The sequence below is a fragment of the Carassius carassius genome, chromosome 8 (assembly GCF_963082965.1).
Source record: "Carassius carassius chromosome 8, fCarCar2.1, whole genome shotgun sequence".
Classification (NCBI taxonomy): Eukaryota; Metazoa; Chordata; class Actinopteri; order Cypriniformes; family Cyprinidae; genus Carassius; species Carassius carassius.
In genome coordinates, this window is record NC_081762.1 from 32447118 (window position 1) to 32471022 (window position 23905).

The window sequence follows — 23905 nt, forward strand, 5'->3', positions numbered from 1 at the left end:
GATGGTGGAGTTTGGTGACTTCCAGGGCCGGTCCATGAAAGATGTTTATGAGGACCAGAGCAAGGAGGCTCAAGCCCTCATCAGGTACCTCGTTAAGGCAGATGCCAGGCCCAAAACCAACATGGCCATTTTCAAGACATATGTCCTGAAAAGACGGGCTTCTGCTGTGGGCACCAGCGTAAGTCAGCCTGCACCTCACGCTGCAACCTCCAGTGCTTCTGCAACCACTGCACCTCCACCTGCAGCTATCCAAACTGGTGTACAGAAGACCGCAACTGTGAAAGCGCTGTTGGCACGTGGCAAAAATTTGTCGCCTTCACAGCTGGCGAAAAAACTCACGTCACCAGTTAAAGCCTGTGAGTAGGAGTGTGAATATAGAATTTTACCTACAGCATTTCTACATATATTAATTTATCATTATGGCAAACTTGTCAACTTGCCGTTTCCAGATCCATTATTGCAGTCCACTTTACCTCCTCCAGCAGCAGAACCCCCAGCCAAACATTTGCCCCCCATGCAGCTTTTCGCTACTGGTAAGTAAGCACCATCTTACATATGTTTGTCTCTGTGTATTGTTCACAATGATAGTTTTAACATTTGTGCTCCAGGCAAGTCCGTTCCCACTGCTGAAGATGACGATGAGGAGCTGGTATTTGCTGCATCACAATGTGAAGCACAGCTAAATACAGGTGTGGCATATGACACAAATGCACATATTACAAGAATGTTTTGTGAAAACACACTGAGAAGCGTTATTTCTTGGGGGAAAATAATCAACATTTTAAAATATGTTTTGTTTACAATACAGAATTATATCATAACATGCCTCAAGCGGGATGCTTTCTTTGAGTGCACTTCTTCAAAACCGTAAGGATGTTCCAAGGTGTCAGTGTATTTATTTGCGTTTCCGAACTTACCCGTTGTTAGATAATCACCAGATAACTTTTTCACACCGCTTGCTCTTCTCACACACTCTTCAGCTCTCCCTGAGCAGACAGGATGGTGGAGATTCATTGTTCTAATGATTAGAGGAACAGTTTTTCCTTACTCTATCTGTGTGTATGCTTCATGTCCGTGGGCTTCGTTGCTTTACACTTAATTCATCACACCACATTTTCCTTCCTCCATTCCATCTGATCCTCATTCTCCTTAAATTAATATAGTGTATGCTGTGTTCTTTGCTTCCTTAACACTAGTACCACTTTCTTCACTCTCGTTCCTAAATATAACATAATATTTATGAATACTTGTCCACAAATTGTGCTTTGCAGGCTGTTTGTGCGCTGCATTTATGGCATATTACTATCAAATTCAACAGTCATCCTTATTGATTTTTTTTTTTACTATTCACTCAGAGGACTGTGCTGGTCCATCTCCATCAGTGGAAACTGCCAAGGCACCAGCTCCTTCACATCACCAGCCACCAGCTGAGCTTCCAAGTCACTGGAAAGATCCACCAACTTCCACCTTTCCAGCATGAGTGGATCCGGAACACACTATTTAAGGCCAACCCACGAACCGGCAAGTCAGAACTAGTGTCCCAGCTGAAACTTTGGTGGTATCCTCCTCAGCCCCCTTTAATAAACACTCAGCCCCCTGCCTCACCTGACCTCTTCTTCTGTCGGCCCCTTTTCTTATGGATGCCGCTGAAGATGTGGTTATTTCCTCTTGTCTGTGTTCGCCCAGACTGTGGTAAGCACAGACTAACAGCGGCAGGAATTTACCGTACCGTGCGTAAGGTCTTGGACATCGACGGGTGGTATGACCTTGCCACTGAGTATCTGGAGTGCAAACGCTGCAAAAATGTGACAATCATTCATTATTAGGTGCTTTTATATGGGTTATTTTTTACCAACTAAAGCATTTGCATGATTATACTGTTGATTCCTTAGATACTCATGTGACAACCGGGTGCTGAGGATGATGAGGGAGAGGACACTGGGCAACAGTGTGACTCAGCTTTACAGGAAGCTGATGGAACAGCACAGTGAGGCATGGACACAGCGTGTCTTGCAGTACCTGACTGCCTGCGAACCATTCACAAGGTCCTCCCTTGTGCAGCCTCCTGTGTTTGCTGATCGTCCACTTTTACCTGCCCTGCCTAAATCTAAGTGGCTGTTAGCCGTGTATGCCAGGGATGTTCTGGGGCGACTGCACGAGGTCAAGGCCAAATTAACATCTGTCTTTGGCTGTGTTCTCAAGATGGATTCGACAAAAAAGGTATCAAAGCCCTGTTTATATCCAGAAATTTGCCAGATATGGATATGTGTGTGATGTGCGTACATAAAGAGCACATCTTTTATTTTTCCCAATAGGTCACAAAGAAACTTGCCGGTGCTGCTTCAGGAACAGCTGCCTGGTGCACAAATGTCGGAAATGAACACGGCCAGGTCCTTGTCTCTGTGCTGACAGCTGCCAAGGGACATGGACTGGACTCCATGGCAGCTGGTCTGATGAAACGCTACCGAGAGGCAGGAGAGGCAGCCCCAAAAGTGATGTACGTGGACAGGGACTGCTGCAGTCAGTATGGCTAATCGCGGGTGAAGATCATGTTTTCGGAGTGGGATGAGCTTGTAGTGCGCCTCGACATCTGGCACTTCATGCGGCGATTTGCTGCAGGTGTCACGACAGAGGCTCATCCACTCTACGGGATCTTCATGGCACGTCTGTCCACGTGCATCTTTCAGTGGGATCCAGAGGATGTGGCTGCTCTTCGCTCTGCAAAAGAGAGTGACCTGGCGGCAAAGAAGACTGGCCACATCTCAGAAAAGGCGGTCAGTGCTCGCATTACCCGGAGGGAGTTGGCACTGCACTGCCGGAGGAGGACCAGGGGGGTGGAGGAGACCGCCAGATTGATTGGGTCACTGATTGATCAGTTTGACAGTGCGGATGGGAAGGACACCCTGGGAGTTCCTCTGCTGGACCACGAACGGATCCAGCAGATATGGAAGGAACAGCGCAAGCACATCCAGTGTATACAAGACCCAGAGGACTTTCCGCTGTACATGAAGACAGGGACACTGAAGAAAGGCAGCGTGGAGCTGTGCTGCTACAGGTGTGCTCGTGGCTCTACCTCCTTGGAGTCGTTCCACCTCCACCTGAACCGTTTTATTCCAGGTATTACATGCATATGGATTATTATTTTTCTGTAGAAAATATAAGCACTGTAACTGTTTCCATCACTTTAAAGTAATGCCGCATTAATAAATGTCACACTCTACATTAAAATTAATTTTTAATGTCATTAGCATTGACAAAGCTGTCTTGACTAACAAGTCACTAGTAATACAGGAATAAGTGACAATCATTTTTAATTTAGTTACACAACTCTATTAAATGTAGTATACAAGTTACTTCAGAGCACCTTATGTGTAGTACATATATTGTACATATGTGACATAAAACCCTTTTTTATATATTTTTTAATATTATTTAACTTTTAGGAGCTATTTTTAACCTAATAATAATAATATAGCACCCGGCACCCGGTTTTTTTAGCAGCAAATTGTAATGATTTCTGAAGAATCGTGTGCCCTGAGTAATGATGCTAAAATTCAGCATTGAAATCACAAGACTGAATTACTTTTTTAAATATATTCAAATGGATAGCAGTTATTTTAAATAGTAAAAGTATTTCAAAATATTACTGCTTTTGTTGTATTTTGAATCAAATAAATGCAGGCTTAAAAAAACAGCTTGCTTGTAGTGTATTTGGAATAAAACGAGACTGAAACAAAATAAAGCCCTTAGAGTGTCTTACCTGAGCCTCGCCGGAGACACTGCTTCCAGTGTCAGATGGCTGTGACAGCACTGAAGAGGCAGGGGCGAGATACTGTCCCTCTCCTCCAGATGATGTGGACGGCTCAGCCAGTGATGCTGGGGACTGAGGCAGAGGCAAAGATGAGGGGCTGTTTCTGAGATCACGGCAGGGGTCATCCTCATACAGCACTGGAACTGTGATGTCCTCCATGCTCTCTTCCTCAAACCCCTCATCTAGCAGGTCCTGATCATCAACCTCCTCCACCAGCCGGTCTTCCTCCTCTGGGTTCTGGAGCACTGGAGTCAGTGTTTTGCCAGTCTGGCTGTAAAGGTACTCGATTCCCAGCAATTCACCTACAATAATAAAATAATAAAAAAAGAAAAAAAGTGCTCTTAATAATTTATCAAGTACATTGGAGGCTAAATAGATAACTTAATAGAATATTGCAAAAGAACAAATTAAATTTCTTACCTGTATATGCTCCAGGAGGGCGATAGCGCTCATCCCAGGGCTTCCCAAAGACTGTTCGGCTAAGCCGGTCCACAGCCTCTCTCATGGCACTGCCATATGTCCGAATGGAGGACGCCCGTTTTATGGCATCTTCCATTCGGTCATCATTCCAACGCATCAAGCCCTCAAGGAGATAGGCCTGAAAATGCGCATCGCTGGCACTGGTTCCTAAAAGTTAAATAATATTAAAAAATATATAAAAAAGGGTTTTATATGTCACATATGTACAATATATGTACTACACATAAGGTGCTCTGAAGTAACTTGTATACTACATTTAATAGAGTTGTGTAACTAAATTAAAAATGATTGTCACTTATTCCTGTATTACTAGTGACTTGTTAGTCAAGACAGCTTTGTCAATGCTAATGACATTAAAAAGTAATTTTAATGTAGAGTGTGACATTTATTAATGCGGCATTACTTTAAAGTGATGGAAACAGTTACAGTGCTTATATTTTCTACAGAAAAATAATAATCCATATGCATGTAATACCTGGAATAAAACGGTTCAGGTGGAGGTGGAACGACTCCAAGGAGGTAGAGCCACGAGCACACCTGTAGCAGCACAGCTCCACGCTGCCTTTCTTCAGTGTCCCTGTCTTCATGTACAGCGGAAAGTCCTCTGGGTCTTGTATACACTGGACGTGCTTGCGCTGTTCCTTCCATATCTGCTGGATCCGTTCGTGGTCCAGCAGAGGAACTCCCAGGGTGTCCTTCCCATCCGCACTGTCAAACTGATCAATCAGTGACCCAATCAATCTGGCGGTCTCCTCCACCCCCCTGGTCCTCCTCCGGCAGTGCAGTGCCAACTCCCTCCGGGTAATGCGAGCACTGACCGCCTTTTCTGAGATGTGGCCAGTCTTCTTTGACCCACGGACATGAAGCATACGCACAGATAGAGTAAGGAAAAACTGTTCCTCTAATCATTAGAACAATGAATCTCCACCATCCTGTCTGCTCAGGGAGAGCTGAAGAGTGTGTGAGAAGAGCAAACGGTGTGAAAAAGTTATCTGGTGATTATCTAACAACGGGTAAGTTCGGAAACGCAAATAAATACACTGACACCTTGGAACATCCTTACGGTTTTGAAGAAATGCACTCAAAGAAAGCATCCCGCTTGAGGCATGATATGATATAATTCTGTATTGTAAACAAAACATATTTTAAAATGTTGATTATTTTCCCCCAAGAAATAACGCTTCTCAGTGTGTTTTCACAAAACATTCTTGTAATATGTGCATTTGTGTCATATGCCACACCTGTATTTAGCTGTGCTTCACATTGTGATGCAGCAAATACCAGCTCCTCATCGTCATCTTCAGCAGTGGGAATGGACTTGCCTGGAGCACAAATGTTAAAACTATCATTGTGAACAATACACAGAGACAAACATATGTAAGATGGTGCTTACCTACCAGTAGCGGAAAGCTGCATGGGGGGCAAATGTTTGGCTGGGGGTTCTGCTGCTGGAGGAGGTAAAGTGCACTGCAATAATGGATCTGGAAACGGCAAGTTGACAAGTTTGCCATAATGATAAATTAATATATGTAGAAATGCTGTAGGTAAAATTCTATATTCACACTCCTACTCACAGGCTTTAACTGGTGACGTGAGTTTTTTCGCCAGCTGTGAAGGCGACAAATTTTTGCCACGTGCCAACAGCGCTTTCACAGTTGCGGTCTTCTGTACACCAGTTTGGATAGCTGCAGGTGGAGGTGCAGTGGTTGCAGAAACACTGGAGGTTGCAGCGTGAGGTGCAGGCTGACGTACGCTGGTGCCCACAGCAGAAGCCCGTCTTTTCAGGACATATGTCTTGAAAATGGCCATGTTGGTTTTGGGCCTGGCATCTGCCTTAACGAGGTACCTGATGAGGGCTTGAGCCTCCTTGCTCTGGTCCTCATAAACATCTTTCATGGACCGGCCCTGGAAGTCACCAAACTCCACCATAAAGCAGCCCTGGTCTCCAGTTGCCCGGGCTTCTGCCTGCATTTCCTGCTTCCTCTGATACTTCTCCACTTCTTCTGCCATCTCTCTAATTTGAGAAGTGTACTGTAGGAACAGTTGTTTATTTTCTGGCAGGGGTGTTGTCTGCGCCGTCTCATTGGAAATGCTGAGCACCAAATACACGGCATACCCCAGAGAGTTTTCCAGGAGCCATCTAAATCTCTGGCCCTGGTACTTCCCAAACTGAAGTTTGCAGTGAGCCAGTACTAAAAACTGGTCACTGGGGTCTCCACCGTTTGTGCTGACAAAAGTACTGGCCTCTGACAGCACCTCCTCCTTAGGTTTGGCCCTTCCAGACTCCACATTTTCAAGGCGCCTCGCCTCCACCGAAGGTGCCATGAGGAGTCGGCTTGATGTTGCCGATTGCCGTTGAAAAGAGGGATATGCATACATTTTCTGAAATGAAAATCAGAAAAAGACTACTACCTTTTGCAATCTAAAAGACACCTGTATGTTAAGTGTGTAACAATAATTTAACAAGCTACGCATAAACTATATTACTGTGGTAATAAACATGGCCATTACATAAACTGTCCTGAAGATGAGTTTTCTACAAAGGACAGGAATCCCTGACATATAAAATATGTAACGTCAATATGAAATTTCCTTTTATTTTCAATGCTGTCATCTTAAACCATGATTACACACACACCAGGCTACAAAATATTACATTAAATATATTATACTTCAAATGTTGTCATCTTACCCCAGGGTTACACCAGGTGCTTTTACCTCTTAAAATCTCAGCCATTTTTCTGTGTTTTTAACTTTCTGGTCTACCTAAATTAAAATGAGCACTATTCCCACATACTTTGGCCCATATGGATACATTTGGCCTTTTTTTTTTTGTTTTTAGTTAAGACTCTCAATGTTTTTTTATAAAAAAAGTCATTATTATTACATTATTTTAGAAAATATCAATTATTTCTTGGTATAAAATGCAGTTTTCCATATCTACACAACAATTTGGTAACGATTTTTACAATTAAAATGTGTGTGTGTTATTATGTGTTAATACCAAATATAAATGTAAATAGTTTAATCATTATTTTCATTCATAGGGCCCAGAAACCATGATTTCTTAGACAATAAACACATCATTGTTGACAGTAGCATAGCTTAATTAGCTGATGGTCGATAAATTTAACTTATCTGATCATTAATCATGTGAAAAGTTACAGGTTCACAGGTACTGAAGAAAGCATGAACTGTACATGCTAGCTAGCTATACTGACACGATTCATTTTCCAAAAATACACACTGTATATGAACAAATAATGACCAGTTTTCAATGAATGAAGTAATAGCCTTTACTTAATAGTAAAGTAATTTACCTTTAACAAAGATGACAACAACGGCGATTGGTCAAAAGGAGGCCACAGGAGAGAAACGCGATTGATCAAAAGTAAGCCACGGAAGAGAAACGCGATTGTTCAAAAGTAAGCCACAGGCGAAACGCGATTGGTCAAAAGTAAGCCACAGGCGAAACGCGATTGGTCAAAAGTAAGCCACAGGCGAAACGCGATTGGCTCATGTGGGCTTACTTTGGCTCAGTCGGTGGGAAGCAGTAGGCGCAAGCGAGAGGTAGCGGGATCGATGCCCGCATTCTCCAAGTTGGCTCCTGCCCTTTTACTCACACATCCCTAGATCAGTGGTTTTCAATCCTGTCCTGGAGGCATCCCTGCACTGCACATTTCGCATTTCCCCTCATCTAACACACCTGTTTCAAATCATCAGCTCATTAGTAGAGACTGCAATACCTGATTTGGGTGTGTCTAATAAGGGAGACATACAAAATGTTCAGGGCAGGGTTGCCTCCAGGAAAGGTTTGAAAACCATTGCCCTAAAGAGACCGACTGAGCGTTGACGCAATGCTGCCACACTCCCACGTTAGCTTTTTTTGGGATCATAGCTGCCAAAAAGTATTTCAGACATGGTCCTGTGCAAATTGGTTGCAAAACAGTGCCAATTTACGCACAGTTCCCTAAAGCAGTGGTTTTCAAACCTGTCCTGGAGGCACCCCTGCCCTTCACATTTTGAATGTTTCCCTCATCTAACACACCTGTTTCAAATCATCAGCTCATTAGTAGAGACCGCGAGACCTTATTTGGGTGTGTCTAATAAGAGAGACAATAAAAATGTGCAGGGCAGGGGTGCCTCCAGGACAGGTTTGAGAACCACTGCCCTAAAGAGACAGACTGAGCATCGATGCAATGCGGCCACACTCTCTACGTTAGTTAATTTTTTTGGACTAAAAGGTGCCGAAAAGTATTTCAGATATTGTCCTGCGCAAACTGGTGGCAAAATAGGTCCCACCGAGATTTGAACTTGGATCACTGGATTCAGAGTCCAGAGTGCTAACCATTACACCATGGAACCTTAACTGGTGCAGCTGTTGCTCACATGGCCACAAACACTGGCACCATCGCCAAACTAGTGCTGTTTTATCTTTTCCTGCGGCAAGAAAGCACACAGGGTCCACCGAGATTCGAACTCAGATCGCTGGATTCAAAGCCCAGAGTGCTGACCATTACACCATGGAACCGAAACTGCTTGGTTGGAGGCCAGCTTGGAAACAGATAGCTCTCTGGCTGTGGGGAACAGTTATACAGAGAGGTTGGAACCCAGTGATTTTTGGTCAATGGCCCGCCTCAAAAAAGGGAAAAGTGTGGGAGATGTTGCCGAAACCCGGGATCGAACCAGGGACCTTTAGATCTTCAGTCTAACGCTCTCCCAACTGAGCTATTTCGGCTACAACAAACCTCTGCTTAGCAAGCAGGGATTTCAGTGAGATCACCCTACTCTTTGTCAAAGCAGTATTCAGTTCCCTTGAACCAAATAATGTGCCTTGCTTACCACTGAATGAGTGTCCTCTGGTTCAGCTCAAGTCCAATGACTGCTCCCTAGTAAATGCAGATTAGTGTTAATATACACTTCCAGTCAAAAGCCTTTGAACAGAAATATTTTTTTACATTTTTTAAAGAATTCTGCTCAACAAGCCTGCATTTATTTTAAAAATCATTCAGATATCCTGATTTGTTGTTCTAGAAACCTTTTTTTATTGATATTATTATCAATATTTAGAACAGTTGTGTACATTTTGTTCAAGATTCTTTGATGAATAGAAGGATCCAAGATAAGAGTTTATCTGTAATAAAAAGCTTTTTTAACATTATACACTATACCATCCAAAAGTGTGGAGTCAGAACATTTAAATCATTATATATTTAGTATTAAATTATAGAAATTAATACTTTTATTTAGCAAGGGCGCATTAAATAGGTGATAAAGACATTTATAATGTTACAATATATACTGAACTTTCTATTCATCAAAGAAACCTAAATAAAAAATCTCTAGGAGCTATTTTTAACCTAATAATAATAATAATAATATAGCACCCGGCACCCGTTTTTTTTAGCAGCAAATTGAAATGATTTCTGAAGAATCGTGTGCCCTGAGTAATGATGCTAAAATTCAGCATTGAAATCACAAGACTGAATTACTTTTTTAAATATATTCAAATGGATAGCAGTTATTTTAAATAGTAAAAATATTTCAAAATATTACTGCTTTTGTTGTATTTTGAATCAAATAAATGCAGACTTAAAAAAAACACCTTGCTTGTAGTGTATTTGGAATAAAACGAGACTGAAACAAAATAAAGCCCTTAGAGTGTCTTACCTGAGCCTCGCCGGAGACACTGCTTCCAGTGTCAGATGGCTGTGACAGCACAGAAGAGGCAGGGGCGAGATGCTGTCCCTCTCCTCCAGATGATGTGGACGGCTCAGCCAGTGATGCTGGGGACTGAGGCAGAGGCAAAGATGAGGGGCTGTTTCTGAGATCACGGCAGGGGTCATCCTCATACAGCACTGGAACTGTGATGTCCTCCATGCTCTCTTCCTCAAACCCCTCATCTAGCAGGTCCTGATCATCAACCTCCTCCACCAGCCGGTCTTCCTCCTCTGGGTTCTGGAGCACTGGAGTCAGTGTTTTGCCAGTCTGGCTGTAAAGGTACTCGATTCCCAGCAATTCACCTACAATAATAAAATAATAAAAAAAGAAAAAAGTGCTCTTAATAATTTATCAATTACATTGGAGGGTAAATAGATAATTTAATAGAATATTGCAAACGAACAAATTAAATTTCTTACCTGTATATGCTCCAGGAGGGCGATAGCGCTCATCCCAGGGCTTCCCAAAGACTGTTCGGCTAAGCCGGTCCACAGCCTCTCTCATGGCACTGCCATATGTCCGAATGGAGGACGCCCGTTTTATGGCATCTTCCATTCGGTCATCATTCCAACGCATCAAGCCCTCAAGGAGATAGGCCTGAAAATGCGCATCGCTGGCACTGGTTCCTAAAAGTTAAATAATTTTAAAATATATATAAAAAAGGGTTTTATATGTCACATATGTACAATATATGTACTACACATAAGTTCTGCTCTGAAGTAACTTGTATACTACATTTAATAGAGTTGTGTAACTAAATTAAAAATGATTGTCACTTATTCCTGTATTACTAGTGACTTGTTAGTCAAGACAGCTTTGTCAATGCTAATGACATTAAAAAGTAATTGTAATGTAGAGTGTGACATTTATTAATGCGGCATTACTTTAAAGTGATGGAAGCAGTTACAGTGCTTATATTTTCTACAGAAAAATAATAATCCATATGCATGTAATACCTGGAATAAAATGGTTCAGGTGGAGGTGGAACGACTCCAAGGAGGTAGAGCCACGAGCACACCTGTAGCAGCACAGCTCCACGCTGCCTTTCTTCAGTGTCCCTGTCTTCATGTACAGCGGAAAGTCCTCTGGGTCTTGTATACACTGGACGTGCTTGCGCTGTTCCTTCCATATCTGCTGGATCCGTTCGTGGTCCAGCAGAGGAACTCCCAGGGTGTCCTTCCCATCCGCACTGTCAAACTGATCAATCAGTGACCCAATCAATCTGGCGGTCTCCTCCACCCCCCTGGTCCTCCTCCGGCAGTGCAGTGCCAACTCCCTCCGGGTAATGCGAGCACTGACCGCCTTTTCTGAGATGTGGCCAGTCTTCTTTGCCGCCAGGTCACTCTCTTTTGCAGAGCGAAGAGCAGCCACATCCTCTGGATCCCACTGAAAGATGCACGTGGACAGACGTGCCATGAAGATCCCGTAGAGTGGATGAGCCTCTGTCGTGACACCTGCAGCAAATCGCCGCATGAAGTGCCAGATGTCGAGGCGCACTACAAGCTCATCCCACTCCGAAAACATGATCTTCACCCGCGATTGGCCATAATGACTGCAGCAGTCCCTGTCCACGTACATCACTTTTGGGGCTGCCTCTCCTGCCTCTCGGTAGCGTTTCATCAGACCAGCTGCCATGGAGTCCAGTCCATGTCCCTCGGCAGCTGTCAGCACAGAGACAAGGACCTGGCCGTGTTCATTTCCGACATTTGTGCACCAGGCAGCTGTTCCTGAAGCAGCACCGGCAAGTTTCTTTGTGACCTATTGGGAAAAATAAAAGATGTGCTCTTTATGTACGCACATCACACACATATCCATATCTGGCAAATTTCTGGATATAAACAGGGCTTTGATACCTTTTTTGTCGAATCCATCTTGAGAACACAGCCAAAGACAGATGTTAATTTGGCCTTGACCTCGTGCAGTCGCCCCAGAACATCCCTGGAATACACGGCTAACAGCCACTTAGGTTTAGGCAGGGCAGGTAAAAGTGGAGGATCAGCAAACACAGGAGGCTGAACAAGGGAGGACCTTGTGAATGGTTCGCAGGCAGTCAGGTACTGCAAGACACGCTGTGTCCATGCCTCACTGTGCTGTTCCATCAGCTTCCTGTAAAGCTGAGTCACACTGTTGCCCAGTGTCCTCTCCCTCATCATCCTCAGCACCCGGTTGTCACATGAGTATCTAAGGAAACAACAATATAATCATGCAAATGCTTTAGTTGGTAAAAAATAACCCATATAAAAGCACCTAATAATGAATGATTGTCATTATGAATTACCTGTATGTCAGCAAAGCTGGAAACTGACTGCGGTGGCCCATATCCAGCTGTCCTAGGATGTTCTTAGATCAGGCAGGATATTTCTTTTTGCAGCGTTTGCACTCCAGATACTCAGTGGCAAGGTCATACCACCCGTCGATGTCCAAGACCTTACGCACGGTACGGTAAATTCCTGCCGCTGTTAGTCTGTGCTTACCACAGTCTGGGCGAACACAGACAAGAGGAAATAACCACATCTTCAGCGGCATCCATAAGAAAAGGGGCCGACAGAAGAAGAGTGTGACGAGTGGTGCGGGGCCGAGGGACATGGGAGCGAGGCCGGGGGAGTGATTGGAGATGAACTACACCTGTTCGTCCCACCGGTCTCGAGGCCCATGGAGGAGATGGAAGGATATAAAACTGGAGCGACGACAGTGAAGGACGAGAGAGGACCAGGCCTGGGCTTTTAGTTGTGTTTTGGTTTTTATTTTATGCGCACCAGTCGTCCGTGAGGGGCTGGTGCGCTGTTTTGTGTTTATTTTGTTATTAAAATGTTTTTGATTGTCCGCCGGTTCCCGCCTCCTTCTTCCGGATGAATAGGAAGGTTTATTCATTACAGTGGTGCCGAAGCCCGGGAGAAGGAGGGACGCGCTGCTGAAGATCCCTCGCCGCTGTGGTGAATCCGCGGTGCCATCGAGCTGGCGAGGAGTGTGCCGCCATGGACGCTCGAGGCGGTGGACTGGAGCGAGTTGCCGGAGACGGGCGAGCTCGCTACCGGCCGCCCACGATGTGGAGAGACGGCTGCCGTCCGTGAGGGAGCGGAGGAGTCGGCGCCGTTCGCCAGGTGGCCGGAGCCTGCTGCCTCCGCCGGAACGGGGAGGAGCAGGGAACGGGGGACTCCTGCCGGCTGCCCAAAACCGGAGGAGCCGTCGCCGTCCACCGGGCGGCGGAGGAGTGTCGTGCCGTCCGCCGAGGGCCGTCCAGTGCCACCGCCAGGCACCGCGGAGGAGATCACCCAGCTGGTGGAGGGCCGAGCAGCGGTGCGTCTGGGAACCGGAATTATTATTTTTTTTTTTTCCTCTCTCCCCTCTCTCGTCTCTGTCGCTCCTCCTTCCATCTCCTTTTCTCTCGCCTCGCCTGTCCTACCCCCAGGTTCCCGCAGGTCCCCGTGAGCGGCCCCCCCGGAGGGAGGGGGGGGGGGGGGAGTAGAGCGCAGTCTCGGGAGTACCCCCCGGCCTGCGAGGGGCGATGGGGGTATGTGACGAGTGGGGCGGGGCCGAGGGACATGGGAGCGAGGCCGGGGGAGTGATTGGAGATGAACTACACCTGTTCGTCCCACCGGTCTCGAGGCCCATGGAGGAGATGGAAGGATATAAAACTGGAGCGACGACAGTGAAGGACGAGAGAGGACCAGGCCTGGGCTTTTAGTTGTGTTTTGGTTTTTATTTTATGCGCACCAGTCGTCCGTGAGGGGCTGGTGCGCTGTTTTGTGTTTATTTTGTTATTAAAATGTTTTTGATTGTCCGCCGGTTCCCGCCTCCTTCTTCCGGATGAATATGAAGGTTGATATCGTTACAAAGAGGTCAGGTGAGGCAGGGGGCTGAGTGTTTATTAAAGGGGGCTGAGGAGGATACCACCAAAGTTTCAGCTGGGACACTAGTTCTGACTTGCCGGTTCGTGGGTTGGCCTTAAATAGTGTGTTCCGGATCCACTCATGCTGGAAAGGTGGAAGTTGATCTTTCCAGTGACTTGGAAGCTCAGCTGGTGGCTGGTGATGTGAAGGAGCTGGTGCCTTGGCAGTTTCCACTGATGGTGATGGACCAGCACAGTCCTCTGAGTGAATAGTAAAAAAAAATCAATAAGGATGACTGTTGCATTTGATAGTAATATGCCATTAATGCAGCGGACAAACAGCCTGCAAAGCAAAATTTTTGGACATGTATTCATAATTATTATGTTATATTTAGGAACGAGAGTGAAGAATATGATACGAAGGGATACGAAGATATTTTTTTGCAAGGACATACAAATGAGGAAAGATTACTGCTCTCTCTTTCCAGTAAGTTAGTGGATCATGAGTTCTGGGCAAATACGCATCGTTGATGTATTTTTTCACTTCCACTGTGGCATCAGCTGTAGCATTGTGTATCATCTTGGTTTGATGGATGCGAGTATCAAAAAGTTCCCATAAACTGTCCTGTGTTTCTACTGGTGTTGATGTTGATGGTGATGGTGATGATGATGATGATGATGGGTGTGATGTTGACATTTCTGGGTCTGAATAAAAATGAAAACAGCAATTAGTAACAAATCCTAAACTGACGGCATATATGAAGGATATATTATATTACATGATTCAGATTACATAACATAATACAGACTGAAACTGTTCACCAGGATTTGTGTTTGAACGCATCAGTGAAGCACACTCCAGTGTGATATGCTTTTCAGCTTCCTGGGCTTTGGCAGCATTTCCAAATGCCACATTTTTGAACCTTGGGTCCAGCAGTGTAGCCAGTGCCAAGGCTCTAAAACTCTCATAACCTCCACATCTGGAGTGCAGACCTTCTTGCAGATGTGAGCCTATGAGCCAAAACAGGAGAAACACATATTTATAATAATGACAATAATATGACAGTTATGGCTAATCACATGGGTAGTATGGTCATTGTGGCCTACCTAATTGAACAGTTGATTCCTGCGTTGCATTTCCTTTTTTCTGTGCAAGCTTGTGCTGCAACATCCTGTACAGTGGTATAAGCTTTGAAGCAGACACTCTCTTTTCCTCTGACATCTCTGTTGTTGCGAGTTTGAATGGTTGCAGTATTGACAATGATTGTTCAATAATGTCATAATCAATACTTGTCAGGGGAGCAGTATCATTGTTTAAGTTGGAAAGTGCAGCAGCCACTGGTTCACGTTGGTCATACAAGCGCTGTAGCATGTCAAATGTGCTGTTCCATCTCGTGTCAACCTCCTGTATCAGTTTCAGAGTTGGTCTTCCCATCAAGCTCTGCATCTCCACAAGCTTGTCCTTTGCTTTGCAGCTGGATCTGAACAACCCCACTATCTTTCTGGCCTTCTGGCGTATTTCATTGATGACTGGGGTTTGATCTAGTGCCTTTTTCACAATCAAATTTAAAGTATGAGCAAAACATGGGACATGGCGAAGGTGGAGTAGCTGGGCACTTAGGATCATGTTAGATGCATTGTCAGTCACCATGCACTGAACTTTGGAGGTTATTCCCCACTCAGCCATTAGCAAGGCTTTAGCCTCCATGAGATGCTGGGCTGTGTGGGTTTGGTAAAACCTCCTTACACCCAGTACAACAGTTGCCATTTTTGCCTCTGGTGTTATGTAATGGCAAGTCACACCAAGATATCCATCCATATTAATGGAGGACCACATGTCAGCTGTAAGGCTAACAAATTCGGCCTTTTGTAGGTCCTCCATTGTCTTCTCCTTGGCTTTGTTGTACTTTTCGCTGACCATTATTTTAAGCACCTTCCGGGATGGGAGGACATAGCTTGGATCAAGCTTGTTCACAAATGCCCTGAATCCCTCATCGTCCACGATGGTGAAGGGCTGCAGATCCTTCACCACCATGTTTAAAAGAGCCTCATCCAATTCCCTCTGTCTGACTTTTAAAAGAGAAGACAAAACATACTTTCAGACAAATACATTGGAAAAATACAGCTTCAATTAGTGCACATCTATTAAAAGTATAGCCTACTGGTTCATTATTTGGAAACCTTCCAGTATTTATAATCAGTGCTTTATATAACTTATAAACTTTATAAACAGTGTCCCAAAAGGTTGTAATTATATTTCAATTATAATTATATCCCAAACAATGCATACCTTGCTTAGATGGCCCAGCAATGTCAGTAGCAGGCCTAGGTACAGGGGGAATGCCATCCTCTGCACCCTGCAAAATGGCAGGATGAGTGCTCCTCAAATGGCGCATCATGGATGATGTAATGTTGCAGTAGGCTAGCTGCCGATCACAATACACACATCTCACTTTATTTGGGGTTTCTAAATGGAAATGCTCCCACACCACAGATGTACGGCATCTCTTCTGGGGAGCTTCCATTTTATCTATCTATCCAAATCTATCTATCTATATATGAATCGATCTATGTATCTAGATATGTATCTATAATCTATATATGTATCTATCTATAATATATGTATTTATATATGTATCTATAATCTATCTATATATGTATCTATCTATAATATATGTATTTATATATGTATCTGTAATCTATCTATATATGTATCTATCTATTAATCTAGCTGTCTATATATATTTATATCTATGTATCTATTAATGTGTCACTATATGTATACTCTGTCTGTCTCTAGCCTCTCAGTCAATGTGTTGTGTAAATTTAAATGTAAGTCTAAATTGCCTATAACTAATCAAATCGCACTATGTCACTATATCACCAAAAATCCGCTATCTCAAAGTAAAACTCCTCTCACAAAAACCCACGAGGTCAAAATGCGTTTATTTCACTTTTATACAGATGTGCGATTGTGTGGTCTGTACCCGACCGTTCCAATCAAACGCTGATTCGGCAGACCACACCTGATGAAACAATTAGTGAAACACTTCGAGGCTTCGTTTGGTCATAGTCACGTGACATGGGTGTTTCGAATAACGCTTCGGATCAGTGTTTCGACACATCTGCGCTTCGGGATCTCGCAAAGCTTCGGAACGACTGTTTCGCTTCAGCCATCCTTACCGAAAAGTATTTTAGACATTGTCTTGCGCAAACTGGTGGCAAAATAGGTCCCACCGAGATTTGAACTCTGATCACTGGATTCAGAGTCCAGAGTGCTAACCATTACACCATGGAACCTTAACTGGTGCAGCTGTTGCTCACAGGGCTACAAACACTGGAACAATCGCCAAACTAGTGCTATTTTAGCTTTTCCTGCGGCAAGAAAGCACAGAGGCTCCACCGAGATTCGAACTCAGATCGCTGGATTCAAAGCCCAGAGTGCTGACCATTACACCATGGAACCGTAACTGCTTAGTTGGAGGCCAACTTGGAAACAGATAGCTCTCTGGCTGTGGGGAAGCAGTAATACAGAGAGGTTGGAACCCAGTGATTTTTGGTCAATGGCCCGCCTCAAAAAAGGGAAAAGTGTGGGAGATGTTGCCGAAACCCGGGATCAAACCAGGGACCTTTAGATCTTCAGTCTAACGCTCTCCCAACTGAGTTATTTCGGCTACAACAAACCTCTGCTTAGCAAGCAGTCATTTCAGTGAGATCACCCTACTCTTTGTCGGAGCTGAAGAGCAGAGCAGAGATGAGCCCCCAGACAATAAAAACAGCTGGCCAGTACGGGGATCGAACTCGCAACCTTGGCGTTATTAGCACCAAGCTCTAACCAGCTGAGCTAACCGGCCTGGCTTAGCCATCAGTGTCTGCCTGATTGAAAAAACCTGCCATAATGTTTGTGAATCCAATGAGACAATAAAGCTTCACGTTTCAACCCGAATCAGGTGTGCTAACAAAGAGAGACATGCAAAACATGCAGACCTGGGGGGAGCGAGGACTAGAAATGAGAACCGCTTCCTTAGACTTTAAGTCAGTGTGAGCAAAAGAGGTGAAAAGTTGTCTGCATGACCCGAGTGTTCCAAGGTAGCCTACATAATACAAGAATCCATACACATGCATACTGGCGTAACAAGACCGAGAAGGTCCTTAAACACAAAAGCTTAATCTCTTTGTTAATTCGACAACATAATCTCGGCCAGTGCAAAAGAGCAAGCCCAGAGGAGGGACAGCCTCTTTGCATCAAACCTGTCATTCCCAGCTATGCTCGTCATTCTTGAAAGGCCAGGGGAATTAGCTGAAATGGTAGAGTGCTCGCTTCGCATTCGAGAGGTAGCGGGATCGATGCCTGCATTCTCCAAGTTGGCTCCTGCCCTTTTACTCACACATCCCTAGATCAGTGGTTTTCAATCCTGTCCTGGAGGCATCCCTGCCCTGCACATGTCGCATTTCCCCTCATCTAACACACCTGTTTCAAATCATCAGCTCATTAGTAGAGACTGCAAGACCTGATTTGGGTGTGTCTAATAAGGGAGACATACAAAATGTTCAGGGCAGTGGTGCCTCCAGGAAAGGTTTGAAAACCATTGCCCTAAAGAGACCGACTGAGCGTTGACGCAATGCTGCCACACTCCCACGTTAGTTAATTTTTTTGGACTAAAAGGTGCCGAAAAGTATTTTAGACATAGTCTTGCGCAAACTGGTGGCAAAATAGGTCCCACCGAGATTTGAACTCGGATCACTGGATTCAGAGTCCAGAGTGCTAACCATTACACCATGGAACCTTAACTGGTGCATCTGTTGCTCACAGGGCCACAAACACTGGCACCATCGCCAAACTAGTGCTGTTTTATCTTTTCCTGCGGCAAGAAAGTACACAGGCTCCACCGAGATTCGAACTCAGATAGCTGGATTCAAAGCCCAGAGTGCTGACCATTACACCATGGAACTGAAACTGCTTGGTTGGAGGCCAATTTGGAAACAGATAGCTCTCTGGCTGTGGGGAAGCAGTTATACAGAGAGGTTGGAACCCAGTGATTTTTGGTCAATGGCATGCCTCAAAACAGGGAAAAGTGTGGGAGATGTTGCCGAAACCCGGGATCGAACCAGGGACCTTTAGATCTTCAGTCTAACGCTCTCCCAACTGAGCTATTTCGGCTACAACGAACCTCTGCTTAGCAAGCAGGGATTTCAGTGAGATCACTCTTTGTCAGAGCTGAAGAGCAGAGCAGAGATGAGCCCCCAGACAATAAAAACAGCTGGCCAGTACGGGGATCGAACCCGCGACCTTGGCGTTATTAGCACCACGCTCTAACCAGCTGAGCTAACCGGCCTGGCTTAGAGAGGTAGCGGGATCGATGCCTGCATTCTCCAAGTTGGCTCCTGCCCTTTTACTCACACATCCCTAGATCAGTGGTTTTCAATCCTGTCCTGGAGGCATCCCTGCCCTGCACATTTCGCATTTCCCCTCATCTAACAAACCTGTTTCAAATCATCAGCTCATTAGTAGAGACTGCAAGACCTGATTTGGGTGTGTCTAATAAGGGAGACATACAAAATGTTCAGGGCAGTGGTGCCTCCAGGAAAGGTTTGAAAACCATTGCCCTAAAGAGACCGACTGAGCGTTGACGCAATGCTGCCACACTCCCACGTTAGCTTTTTTTGGGCTCACAGCTGCCAAAAAGTATTTCAGACATGGTCCTGTGCAAATTGGTTGCAAAACAGTGCCATTTTACGCACAGTTCCCTAAAGCAGTGGTTTTCAAACCTGTCCTGGAGGCACCCCTGCCCTTCACATTTTGAATGTTTCCCTCATCTAACACACCTGTTTCAAATCATCAGCTCATTAGTAGAGACCGCGAGACCTTATTTGGGTGTGTCTAATAAGGGAGACAATAAAAATGTGCAGGGCAGGGGTGCCTCCAGGACAGGTTTGAGAACCACTGCCCTAAAGAGACAGACTGAGCATCGATGCAATGCGGCCACACTCTCTACGTTAGTTAATTTTTTTGGACTAAAAGGTGCCGAAAAGTATTTCAGACATTGTCCTGCGCAAACTGGTGGCAAAATAGGTCCCACTGAGATTTGAACATGGATCACTTGATTCAGAGTCCAGAGTGCTAACCATTACACCATGGAACCTTAACTGGTGCAGCTGTTGCTCACAGGGCCACAAACACTGGCACCATCGCCAAACTAGTGCTGTTTTATCTTTTCCTGCGGCAAGAAAGCACACAGGCTCCACCGAGATTCGAGCTCAGATCGCTGGATTCAAAGCCCAGAGTGCTGACCATTACACCATGGAACCATAACTGCTTGGTTGGAGGCCAACTTGGAAACAGATAGCTCTCTGGCTGTGGGGAAGCAGTTATACAGAGAGGTTGGAACCCAGTGATTTTTGGTCAATGGCCCGCCTCAAAAAAGGGAAAAGAGTGGGAGATGTTGCCGAAACCCGGGATCGAACCAGGGACCTTTAGATCTTCAGTCTAACACTCTCCCAACTGAGCTATTTCGGCTACAACGAACCTCTGCTTAGAAAGCAGGGATTTCAGTGAGATCACTCTTTGTCAGAGCTGAAGAGCAGAGCAGAGATGAGCCCCCAGACAATAAAAACAGCTGGCCAGTACGGGGATCGAACCCGCGACCTTGGCGTTATTAGCACCACGCTCTAACCAGCTGAGCTAACCGGCCTGGCTTAGCCGTCAGTGTCTGCCTGATTGAAAAAAACCTGCCATAATGTTTGTGAATGCAATGAGACAATAAAGCTTCACGTTTCAACCCGAATCAGGTGTGCTAACAAAGAGAGACATGCAAAACATGCAGACCTGGGGGGAGCGAGGACTAGAATTTAGAACCGCTTCCTTAGACTTTAAGTCAGTGTGAGCAAAAGAGGTGAGAAGTTGTCTGCATGATCCGAGTGTTCCAAGGTAGCCTACATAATACAAGAATCCATACACATGCATACTGGCGTAACAAGACCGAGAAGGTCCTTAAACACAAAAGCTTAATCTCTTTGTTAATTTGACAAGATAATCTCGGCCAGTGCAAAGGAGCAAGCCCAGAGGAGGGACAGCCTCTTTGCATCAAACCCGTCATTCCCAGCTATGCTCGTCATTCTTGAAAGGCCAGGGGAATTAGCTGAAATGGTAGAGCGCTCGCTTAGCGTTCGAGAGGTAGCAGGATCGATGCCCGCATTCTCCAAGTTGGCTCCTGCCCTTTTACTCACACATCCCTAGATCAGTGGTTTTCAATCCCTGCCCTGCACATTTCGCATTTCCCCTCATCTAACACACCTGTTTCAAATCATCAGCTCATTAGGAGAGACTGCAAGACCTGATTCGGGTGTGTCTAATAAGGGAGACATACAAAATGTTCAGGGCAGGGGTGCCTCCAGGAAAGGTTTGAAAACCATTGCCCTAAAGAGACCGACTGAACGTTGACGCAATGCTGCCACACTCCCACGTTAATTTTTTTGGGCTCACAGCTGCCAAAAAGTATTTCAGACATGGTCCTGTGCAAATTGGTTGCAAAACAGTGCCATTTTACGCAGGTCCTGATCATCAACCTCCTCCACCAGCCGGTCTTCCTCCTCTGGGTTCTGGAGCACTGGAGTCAGTGTTTTGCCAGTCTGGCTGTAATGGTACTCGATTCCCAGCCATTCACCTACAATAATAAAATAATAAAAATAGATGTAATAGTAAATAGTAAATGCAGATTAGTGTTAATATACACTTCCAGTCAAAAGCCTTTGAACAGAAATATTTTTTTACATTTTTTAAAGAATTCTGCTCAACAAATAATAAAAAAAGAAAAAAAGTGCTCTTAATAATTTATCAAGTACATTGGAGGCTAAATAGATAACTTAATAGAATATTGCAAAAGAACAAATTAAATTTCTTACCTGTATATGCTCCAGGAGGGCGATAGCGCTCATCCCAGGGCTTCCCAAAGACTGTTCGGCTAAGCCGGTCCACAGCCTCTCTCATGGCACTGCCATATGTCCGAATGGAGGACGCCCGTTTTATGGCATCTTCCATTCGGTCATCATTCCAACGCATCAAGCCCTCAAGGAGATAGGCCTGAAAATGCGCATCGAATGCAAGTTGGCCTCTTAATTGACCTAAAAATGGGGCTGTATCTAACATGTAGAGGGATGTTAGGGAGGACAGCTGAAACGGTCAGATGTCACTAAGACCAGCGGGTCTCTTTAGGGCAATGGTTTTCAAACCTTTCCTGGAGGCACCACTGCCCTGAACATTTTGTATGTCTCCCTTATTAAACACACCCAAATCAGGTCTTGCAGTCTCTACTAATGAGCTGATGATTTGAAACAGGTCTGTTAGATGAGGGGAAATGCGAATTGTGCAGGGCAGGGATGCCTCCAGGACAGGATTGAAAACCACTGATCTAGGGATGTGTGAGTAAAAGGGCAGGAGCCAACTTGGAGAATGCAGGCATCGATCCCCCTACCTCTCGCATGCTAAGCGAGCGCTCTACCATTTGAGCTAATTCCCCTGGCCTTTCAAGAATGACGAGCATAGCTGGGAATGACGGGTTTGATGCAAAGAGGCTGTCCCTCCTCTGGGCTTGCTCCTTTGCACTGGCCGAGATTATGTTGTCAAATTAACAAAGAGATTAAGCTTTTGTGTTTAAGGACCTTCTCGGTCTTGTTACGCCAGTATGCATGTGTATGGATTCTTGTATTATGTAGGCTACCTTGGAACACTCGGATCATGCAGACAACTTCTCAACTCTTTTGCTCACACTGACTTAAAGTCTAAGGAAGCGGTTCTCAATTCTAGTCCTCGCTCCCACCAGGTCTGCATGTTTTGCATGTCTCTCTTTGTTAGCACACCTGATTCGGGTTGAAACGTGAAGCTTTATTGTCTCATTGCATTCACAAACATTATAGCTGTTTTTTTCAATCAGGCAGACAATAATGGCTAAGCCAGGCCGGTTAGCTCAGCTGATTAGTACGTGCTGCTAATAACGCCAAGGTCGCGGGTTCGATCCCCGTACTGGCCAGCTGTTTTTATTGTCTGGGGGCTCATCTCTGCTCTGCTCTTCAGCTCACACAAAGAGTAGGGTGATCTCACTGAAATCCCTGCTTGCTAAGCAGAGGTTTGTTGTAGCTGAAATAGCTCAGTTGGGAGAGTGTTAGACTGAAGATCTAAAGGTCCCTGGCTCGATCCCGGGTTTTGGCAACATCTCCCACACTTTTCCCTTTTTTGAGGCGAGCCATTGACCAAAAATCACTGGGTTCCAACCTCTCTGTATAACTGCTTCCCCACAGCCAGAGAGCTATCTGTTTCCAAGTTGGCCTCCAACCAAACAGTTTTGGTTCCATGGTGTAATGGTCAGCACTCTGGGCTTTGAATCCAGCGATCTGAGTTCGAAACTCGGTGGAGCCTGTGTGCTTTCTTGCCGCAGGAAAAGATAAAACAGCACTAGTTTGGCGATGGTGCAAGTGTTTGTGGCCCTGTGAGCAACAGCTGCACCAGTTAAGGTTCCATGGTGTAATGGTTTGTCTGAAATACTTTTCGGTAAGGATGGCTGAAGCGAAACAGTCGTTCCGAAGCTTTGCGAGATCCCGAAGCGCAGATGTGTCGAAACACTGATCCGAAGCGTGATTCGAAACACCCATGTCACGTGACTATGACCAAACGAAGCCTCGAACTGTTTCACTAATTGTTTCATCAGGTGTGGTCCGCCGAATCAGCGTTTGATTGGAACGGTCGGAAACAGACCACACAATCGCACATCTGTATAAAAGTGAAATAAACGCATTTTGACCTCGTGGGTTTTTGTGAGAGGAGTTTTACTTTGAGATAGCGGATTTTTGGTGATATAGTGACATAGTGCGATTTGATTAGTTATAGGCAATTTAGACTTACATTTAAATTTACACAACGCATTGACTGAGAGGCTAGAGACAGACAGAGTATACATATAGTGACACATTAATAGATACATAGATATAAATATATATAGACAGCTAGATTAATAGATAGATACATATATAGATAGATTACAGATACATATATAAATACATATATTATAGAT

At 44.9% G+C, this 23905-nt stretch overlaps 13 non-coding genes across 13 annotated transcripts; 2 read left to right on the forward strand and 11 right to left on the reverse strand.

Annotated features, from left to right (window-relative positions):
- Window positions 1-8584: 8584 nt before the first annotated feature.
- Window positions 8585-8656, reverse strand: trnaq-cug (transfer RNA glutamine (anticodon CUG)). Its single transcript has one exon. It is a non-coding gene; the product is annotated as a tRNA-Gln (tRNA).
- Window positions 8657-8956: 300 nt separating this feature from the next.
- Window positions 8957-9029, reverse strand: trnaf-gaa (transfer RNA phenylalanine (anticodon GAA)). Its single transcript has one exon. It is a non-coding gene; the product is annotated as a tRNA-Phe (tRNA).
- An 8040-nt stretch (window positions 9030-17069) lies between these two features.
- Window positions 17070-17141, reverse strand: trnaq-cug (transfer RNA glutamine (anticodon CUG)). Its single transcript has one exon. It is a non-coding gene; the product is annotated as a tRNA-Gln (tRNA).
- A 94-nt stretch (window positions 17142-17235) lies between these two features.
- On the reverse strand, window positions 17236-17307 carry trnaq-uug (transfer RNA glutamine (anticodon UUG)). Its single transcript has one exon. It is a non-coding gene; the product is annotated as a tRNA-Gln (tRNA).
- Window positions 17308-17442: 135 nt separating this feature from the next.
- trnaf-gaa (transfer RNA phenylalanine (anticodon GAA)) lies at window positions 17443-17515 on the reverse strand. The gene has a single exon. It is a non-coding gene; the product is annotated as a tRNA-Phe (tRNA).
- Window positions 17516-17621: 106 nt separating this feature from the next.
- On the reverse strand, window positions 17622-17695 carry trnai-aau (transfer RNA isoleucine (anticodon AAU)). The gene has a single exon. It is a non-coding gene; the product is annotated as a tRNA-Ile (tRNA).
- An 861-nt stretch (window positions 17696-18556) lies between these two features.
- On the reverse strand, window positions 18557-18628 carry trnaq-cug (transfer RNA glutamine (anticodon CUG)). Its single transcript has one exon. It is a non-coding gene; the product is annotated as a tRNA-Gln (tRNA).
- A 301-nt stretch (window positions 18629-18929) lies between these two features.
- On the reverse strand, window positions 18930-19002 carry trnaf-gaa (transfer RNA phenylalanine (anticodon GAA)). The gene has a single exon. It is a non-coding gene; the product is annotated as a tRNA-Phe (tRNA).
- A 101-nt stretch (window positions 19003-19103) lies between these two features.
- Window positions 19104-19177, reverse strand: trnai-aau (transfer RNA isoleucine (anticodon AAU)). Its single transcript has one exon. It is a non-coding gene; the product is annotated as a tRNA-Ile (tRNA).
- A 1108-nt stretch (window positions 19178-20285) lies between these two features.
- trnaf-gaa (transfer RNA phenylalanine (anticodon GAA)) lies at window positions 20286-20358 on the reverse strand. Its single transcript has one exon. It is a non-coding gene; the product is annotated as a tRNA-Phe (tRNA).
- Window positions 20359-20459: 101 nt separating this feature from the next.
- On the reverse strand, window positions 20460-20533 carry trnai-aau (transfer RNA isoleucine (anticodon AAU)). Its single transcript has one exon. It is a non-coding gene; the product is annotated as a tRNA-Ile (tRNA).
- Window positions 20534-22973: 2440 nt separating this feature from the next.
- Window positions 22974-23046, forward strand: trnaf-gaa (transfer RNA phenylalanine (anticodon GAA)). The gene has a single exon. It is a non-coding gene; the product is annotated as a tRNA-Phe (tRNA).
- A 135-nt stretch (window positions 23047-23181) lies between these two features.
- trnaq-uug (transfer RNA glutamine (anticodon UUG)) lies at window positions 23182-23253 on the forward strand. Its single transcript has one exon. It is a non-coding gene; the product is annotated as a tRNA-Gln (tRNA).
- Window positions 23254-23905: the final 652 nt, after the last annotated feature.